The following is an 8,557-nucleotide window of genomic DNA, read 5'->3' on the forward strand; positions in this document are numbered from 1 at the left end:
ATAATTAGTTATCATGTACTGACAATTTGGAGAACCCAAATTGGGTTCATCTACAATCGAATTATCCCAATTTTTGCTTTTGTTCGAACCCATACCATCCAACTAACAGTGTCGCTGCAACAGCCCTAGTTATAAAATTTACAACTAGCGAAGCATCCGGCCCAAGTGACGGGAGTACTCAAGTGATTTTCTAGCGGTCTCCCTTGACCTGCCCTAGTGACCCATCTGTCAAAATAATTCCCTGAATTATTTAGATCACTGCCATTTACCCAAAATGTCTTAAGACATTTCCTCCTACCAGAAAGAGAAGTCCTGCTTGAGTCATTTGGCATTTGGAATGACAAAGCTTCCTCTTGGAGAGTGAACCCAGAACCTTCTGTTAATTGGTAATTTATCAGTATCGGTGGAGTGCAGCCCCCACCTTCGCAAACTCCACCACACTGCTGCTCCTGCTTTCATCTCTGAGAGTTTTGGCTGTTAATTGTCTCAAGTTGTTAACCTTGCTGTTATCTCAACACACACACACACACACACACACACACACACACACACACACACACACACACACACACACACACACAGAACATTAGTTCAATTAGAGGACAGCATACTTCAACAGAGTACAGCATTAAAAGCAACGAGTAACACAGAAGAATAAACTGAAATTATAAGACATATGTGGAATGAATATAAGACATAAATTCCCATAACAGTACACTAAACCACCCCCTGCATCTAGAACTCTGTATCATTTGCTTTTGCGAAAACACACCACAATTTTCTGGAAGTCAGACTCACACAGTTTCAACTGCACATCATTCACTTCAGTGGAGCTCTTCAATGGAAAGCTGACCACCTCAGGCAAGGTCACAAATACCTGAACATAAAGGCTGATTTATAATATTTGCTTAACAAATGTGCAAAAAAGTATTAGTCGGATAAAACAGTTATAAAAAAAAAAATCATAATACTGTAGTGATGAGTGAAAATGTTGTTTAAAATAAAGCATAGTAAACCTGTCTGTTTCCCCATGCATACCCATAATGTGCATTAAATGTGAAAAAAAAAAAAAAACAACATTTCATCTCGTGCCCTAAATGTCACTTTTTTCTCTGTGCATTGTGAAAACAACTGTAACAAAAGTTGATTAGGTCTGTGTCATGTTGCTTCTTTCAATGATTTGCATATCAAACACTTTTTCTGGTACATTTATGGTGCTTTATTGTCTTTTTTTGGAGCTTGACACAATATAGTTATATTTAATGAAAAATAAATTGCTTAAAATCTTACTTTGAGTTTGACTTTGGATATTAAGTAAATTGGATATCTCACTCTCTCCCTCTGATCTCGTCACTGCCTCGGCCATTATCATGAGGCCTTAAGGGAGAAAAAGGTTTAGTATAGATAAATAAAAATCCTCTGATACCGCTAAAGAGAGTCAAAAGTGATTTTTATTTGTATTACCACATTTTATAGGACAACTTACTAGCTAACTGCAAATGTTATAATGTTCGTATTTCGATTGCAATATTTCACATCAGGTGTTTTTTAAATTTAGGCTCGATAAATCTTGGCTTTAACGTCCCTGAATTCCAAAATATCCAATTATATGAAAACAGGTGTAAAATTGGGTTAAATGCAGGCTATATACAGTATCTTACCTTGATAGAGAGTGAATTTTTATATTCCTTGACACACAGGAGATGATGGTGTTCAGGTGGTGACCATTTATTTTTTTCAAACGAAAAGGCAGGAGGAGGCACGCTGATGCACGTCAATCATCAAAGCTTGTGGGGGAGGGGACTGCATGTGAGTGCTTTGATTGATCAAGTGCTGTGTGATTTATTTAGATAAGCAGCACATTGTTTGAAGATATCAATAATAAATAATTAATAAACGAACACACGTATACACACAGTATATATACACACACACGGTACACACAAAACAATTTAAAAATGCACAGAATTTATGTAATATTCTTTTAACCATATTAAGTTAAACAGTTAATTGAAAATGAATCAGTTGAATCAATAATTTTTTTTATTTTATATAATCATAGTTGTACCTATTAAATTAAATTAAATCAACTGCAGATACAACCAGCAATTAAGTAATTGTATACAGGTTATAGCCCAAACAGGACACTCAAAAAACAAAATTGGGCAGCCTAACTGGGGCCCACAACCTTAACCAAGCTGGGGCCCACATTCAGCCCATCAAAGTGCCCACTCTTACCCCATGCCTAGATGGCGCCCATATAACCCACTTAATTCCCATGTGGGGCCCACTTGGACATGTTGGCTTGATGCTGTGATTGAACTGCTAGAATGCTGAATGCTGCAATTGTGAACTTTTGCCCTGTTTTTTTAATTGTTTTTATTTTTTATAGCCCTTATCATGTCCAGGGCAAGACAGACTTTATTAATAAAGACATGTGCTCCTTGGAATTGCATTCTGATTGCATCTCGGTTCAGCAATTACTTCTACATTGTGTTTTATTGAACTTCATCTTACATCATCTCCAAATCCAAAACATTATCTATTTCAGAGCACTAATTGGGAGCCGGCGCAGTCTCTAAACTAATCCAGGATCAACATAAAACACTTGTGTCATAGCCAGAAGAGTTAATCTGGACTACTCCAGCAGGGTAAATCAAAAGACAGGCTGATGGTACGTGTATGTTCAAGTGGAGAGGTGTCAGAGGTCAGGAGTAAAGAGACACAATTACTCTGAATCTCTCTGTTCAGAGGGCCAGAGATGTGGCTTTAGAGGTGTGAAATGAGTTTTGGCAGAGACATCAAAGTAGTAAAGCTGACAGTGATGAGGGCAGGAAAGTCAATGAGTTGACGAATCAATCGCAGGAGGACTTATACCACTCACTACATCATGACCTCCTCTCACTCTTACCTTTTTCTTTAAATATCTTTCTATTTTTCTTTTACATCATAAGGTTAAATAACAGCTTAAAGCAACAGCTTACCCAAGAACGTAAAGAATGTCATCATTTACTCACCCTTGTGTACTTCCAAAACTGTATGACTTTCTTTTTTTTCAAGGAAAACAAAAAGAACTAGATTAAAATTTTTGTGAACAAACTTTAGGTTTGATTGAAAAAGCCTGGTCTGAAAGTTTAAGACAGACATACAGACAGTTGCTAGGGTGTCCTGGGTGCTTGCTAGGGCATTGCTAGACAGTTGCTAGGGTGACCTGAGTGGTTGCTTGGGCATTGCTAAGTGCTTGCTAGGGTGTTCTGGGTGGTTGCTTGGGTGTCATTTGTTATAACTGCAAAACAATTGTGTGGAAAATGTGTGCTACTTGAATGTCTGGGGGGTTAAAAAAAAAAAAAAAAAGTAAATATTGCAGGGACACACAGTATAGCCACAAAGTTTAGGCATCTGGGAAATGGGTCAACCATATGACTATGCAGATCACCATATTTTTATCCAAAAACATTATGCCACACATAGGGTAATTTTGGTCTCCACATATTTTAATATCAAAAACATAATTTTGAAATCTACATTTAAACCAAACAGGGCTAGTCAAACCATTAGGCAAACATTTAGGTCATCCAGTAGGCTTTTAAACATGCCTAATTTAGTTTTAAAGGTCTCATACAATAGATTTGCATGCATCCAAGGTCAAAAAACACTTTAATTTGCTCATAATTTAAATTGCAGCATTACCTTTTTTCCCCAGTGTCAAAAACATTGTTATTCAAAAAACTCGTTCAATGATGCGTTCTAAAGGATTCATTCTAAACTCCTCCTTTCAGAGAGCCTACTCTGCTCTGATTGGTCAGATGTCCTAGTCTGTTGTGATTGGTCTACCGCTTAGTGTAGTGTTTGAGGGTGGGTCAAAGCTGTTTGCAAGCAGCCAATGAAGACCAGAGGCGGGGTTTTTGTTACCAAATTACATAGGTTAGCACATGAAGTAAGTCTGGAATTACTAACGACTCGTTTCAGTTGTTCAGAATCGGTTCTTTCTTTTGGGAGTCAATAACAATGATTTTTGAAATTTTACAGACTTTTTTACATTCACAAACAGCTATATAACACTACATGAAAGGTAATATTTGAAAAACCATAATAGGTGCTCTTTAAATAACTTATCAGATAATGGTACACTATTTGCCTTGATGGGTAAATGATAAAAGGCTAGAAAGGCCCTTGTTTGTGAAAATTTATACTATCTTTGTAGCCAAGTGGAGAAATTTAATGTAATTTAACTCTAATAAGTTGGATGTGGCCCCTTTAATAACAGGAGTTTTGCGACACCTGCTTTCCAGCACTCTCTCATGTTAGAGACGTAAGAGCATATGTGGTGCAAGAGAGCTCCCAGTTTTGTTCATCGGTTGAGAATCACTTGGGTAAATATCAAATTTTACACAAAATATTGTTTAATTGCATTAAATATGTGTTTAAAACAAGAGTCATATGTTAAAATTGAGTGTTTGTTATGGGTTATTTTTGATGGATGCATATGGATTGCATGTGTGGAGTTTGACCACGTTTTACACATGCAAGAAGTGGGTATGTAAATTTAGAATTAATCATATTTTATTTAATGATTTAGATCCCAGTGTCTTCCAGTTTAGTTAATAAGTGTAATAGGTGTTATGTGAACATATGATAATTCTATTGTTTTAAACTGTTATACATGTCCTTGAAGAATGTGTTAAATGCATAGAATGCTTTGAGTGATTTAAGCAGGTACTTGAATGCATGGAATGCAGTGAATGATATAGGTGTAATGTTTGTTACGTCCCAGGACGTATTTGTTGGTTCCTTTCATCGTCAACTTATTTTGTTCAATTACATCTATAGATGTATGGCATTGGCCTTATTGCAATTGGAGATTTTGTCCACTTTGTGTTGTAGTTTTCCTGTTTTGTTTCTCTCTCTCTCTCTTCCGGGTGAGTGGGTGGAGCTTTGAGTGTGAGCGTGTGGCTGCTGTGCGAGGTACGAGTGGTCTATACTTCTCTATCTTTTTTCTTTATTTCGCTTTCTTTCTTTCTTTCTGTTTTTTTTTTTTAAATAGTTTGTAGTTTTCTTTTTTTGTAGAAATATTTTGTAAAGTAGGGAAGTGAGTGTTGTGTTTAGCCATTGTTGCACATGTCAACTCATTGAATTGATGAAATCTAATGAGATTGCTGATATGTGGAGAAATCTTCATTTTACTCAGAGGCAGTATACTTGGGTACATGTTCAAGATAATCTGTTATCTCTAGCTAGGTTGGATAGATTTTATGGATAAAGACATCAGCTTAATTTATTTAGGGGATGTTCTATTATCCCAGTTGGTTTTTCTGACCATAGTCTAGTAAAGTGTGCTGTGACAGTGGGTTCAATTAAGCCAAAAAGTGCTTATTGGCACTTGAATAACAATCTGCTATGTGATCACTTTTTTCAAGGTATTTTTAAAGAGTTTTGGATTGATTTTAGATCCAAAAAAATCTTTCTTTCAGTCTATACAGCAGTGGTGGGATTTTGCAAAGACACAAGTTAGACAGCTGTGTCAACATTATACCTTTAATGCCACAAGAGATAGAAAAGGTGAAATTGAAATGTTAGAAAAAGAATTAAAAGAATTGCAAGATCTTGCTGATGTCACTGGGGATTTGACCATTATCAAGAGTTTTAAAGAGAAATATATATATATATATTAATGACCTTTTAGATGTAACTACACAAGGAGCTCTGGTCAGGTCAAGATATCAGAATATAGAGCTGATGGATGCGCCTTCTAAATTCTTCTTTAATTTAGAAAAGAAGAATGGGCAAAAAAGGCTTATACACACTTTACGCTCCGAGACTGGAGATTTGTTGTCAGATTCTTCTGAAATCAGAAACAGGGCAGTTAGTTTTTATGGAAAATTATATGAGAGAGTGAATTAACACTTGTTGAAACGGATGTGAGTTTTTTAGAAAATCTGCCTCAAGTTTCTGGAGAAGTTAATGTTGAACTTAGTAAAGCTGTCACTTTAGAGGATTTAGAAAAAGCACTACAAAATATGGAAGGTGGTAAAGTACCTGGAATTGACAGGCTACCAGTTGAATTTTATAAGATGTTTTGGACAGAGGTGAGCCCAGATTTATTTCAGGTACTAAATGAAAGTTTGGTCAATGGACAGCTACCTTTAAGTTGTAGAAGGGCAGTTCTCACATTATTGCCAAAGAAAGGTGATCTAAATGAGATCAAAAACTGGAGACCTGTGAGCTTGTTGTGTACTGAATATAAGTTACTTTCCAAAGTTCTGGCAAATAGATTGAGTGAAGTTCTAAGTCAAATCATTCATCCTGACCAGATTTATTGTGTTCCAGGGAGACGAATCTTTGATAATACCTCTTTTATAAGGGATATTTTAGATATTGGCAAAAGCCTAAAATTGGATTTTGGCCTAGTGTCCATTGACCAAGGAAAAGCTTTCGACAGAGTGGAACACATGTACTTAAATTAATGGGAATTTGTGTGCTCCTTTTAGAGTTTTTAGAGGTATCAGACAAGGCTGCGCTTTGTCTGGAATGCTGTATACTTTGGCTATAAAGCCCCTCTATACAAAGAGCAGAATTGTATGGATTACGTGTCCCAAGATGTACAAATGTATTTAAGTTATTGGCATATGCTGATGATGTTGTTGTTTTAATTAATGGACAGAGAGATGTAAATGTTTTGTTGGAGATCTTGAATGATTTTAAAAGAATTTCTGCCACAAAAGTAAATTGGTCCAAGAGTGAAGCGATATTGGTTGGAAGTTGGGTCAATATGGAGCCAAAGCTGCCAGAAGGTTTATCCTGGACCAAGGAAGGTTTAAAATATTTGGGAGTGTTTTCTTTGGAAATGTTTATTTGTGGTTTTAAATACACCCGGAGATGTCGATTTTGTTGCCAATTGCTGAATTTCCTTTTGGTCAATCGAAAAAGGCAATTTATGACACTAGGAAAATAAGAACTGAATGGAATTCAAGTATCAATTTACAAATTGTGTTTCTTAACCTAGTGAAATCCAGAATTTTAATTGACTTTCGGTATTACAAGGCTATGGGGGATCTTATGTCTTTTGAATTTATTTGGTGTTATAAGGGGGCTCTGTGTGAAATTATTAATGAGAGTTTACAGTTTGTACATGTTTTAAAATGATCTGATTTGAAAGTATTGATTTTTGTTTTGGGTATTTGTTATGAATTGAATGTGTATATTTTGTATTCTCTTAGGAACTGGATAAATCCCAAGCAGATCTTCACTGCAATGGACCGCCCCCCCAAAAAATCCCTGACAGTTGTGTTTGTATTGCTTGTTGTTGTTGGTCGTCGTTGTCATCATAAGGTAACCTTAATCATTGTGCAAATATTGTAAATAGTAAATACTAGTTAAGTGTGGAATTTGTAGGGAGGTGGGTGCCATTTTTGTTCAACCTTTTATCTTTTCTCCTGTGTTTTGGTTAGTGAGGGTGGTAGGGAAGTTAATGTTGTTTATTTGCACTTTTTCTTTGTTAGTTAAGGTAGTTTTGACTTCCAAACAGATATTTAAGTTTTGTTATTTTGGCCTTTGTCCCCTCCTGAAGCCTTTTTGACTTCTTTTTCCTGTTTTGATTAAATACTTTGTTTTGGATTTTAAACTCGACTGATCATTGAGTGATGGGATGGGAGAAGGGGAACCCCAAACCTTTTTGTTACTCCTCCCCAACCCTAGACTGGGGTAGGACGTAACACGTTTGAAGGGAAACACAAGAGCAGGATCTAGGTGCAGCTTAAGAAGTTTAAGAAATAAAGTACAAATTAACATGGAAAACTCATGAACACGGCAGAACAAAGAACTGGGGAATAAAACAAACAAAACATCCATGATGGGAACTAGGTAAATGAATGGGAGAGAAACACAACAACTGACAGAGCAGACATAAGGGGATTATATACACAAGGATAAATAAGGTAATGGAAGACAGGTGAAAACAATTGGGAACAGCTGGTAGTGATGAGGGCAGTGAATTATGGGGAATGTAGTCCGGGGAAACAGATGACAGGGGCAAAACACAAGGAAAACAATAGTGAATCATGAAAATAGGTATGTATTAAGATGATGTATGCTGGAGTCTATGGGTAAGCTAATGCCCTTTTTTGTAAAATTGATTTGTACATTAGCCTCTACCATATTTCATTACCATATTTCATTTTTGTATCTTTATCATAATTTTTTATATAGCCCCATCAACTGCTGTTTTTTTTGTTTTTGTTTTTTTTAAACAGCTGTCAGAATAAAACCCCCAAAATATATTTTGTATCCTGTGTTTCTTTACAACCACCGGCTATATCTTTATTTCCATTCATGCATACATAGCATGTAATATTAAAAATGCAAGACCAGCTTTCTGTATTTACACCTGTTTGGCACATTGTATAAGGTGCCTAAAAGAGCAGGACTGGCACTGAAGCCAAGGTCTGTTCCTCCCACAAAGCTATCATATGGCCTCTTAAGACTTATACAAGTTGTATGGACTACTTTAAAGATACTTTAGGGTGCTTTTGCATTATTTCTTGAAGACTGAAAGCTGGAG

This window comes from Myxocyprinus asiaticus, chromosome 20 (genome assembly GCF_019703515.2).
Source record: "Myxocyprinus asiaticus isolate MX2 ecotype Aquarium Trade chromosome 20, UBuf_Myxa_2, whole genome shotgun sequence".
In the NCBI taxonomy this organism is placed as follows: domain Eukaryota; kingdom Metazoa; phylum Chordata; class Actinopteri; order Cypriniformes; family Catostomidae; genus Myxocyprinus; species Myxocyprinus asiaticus.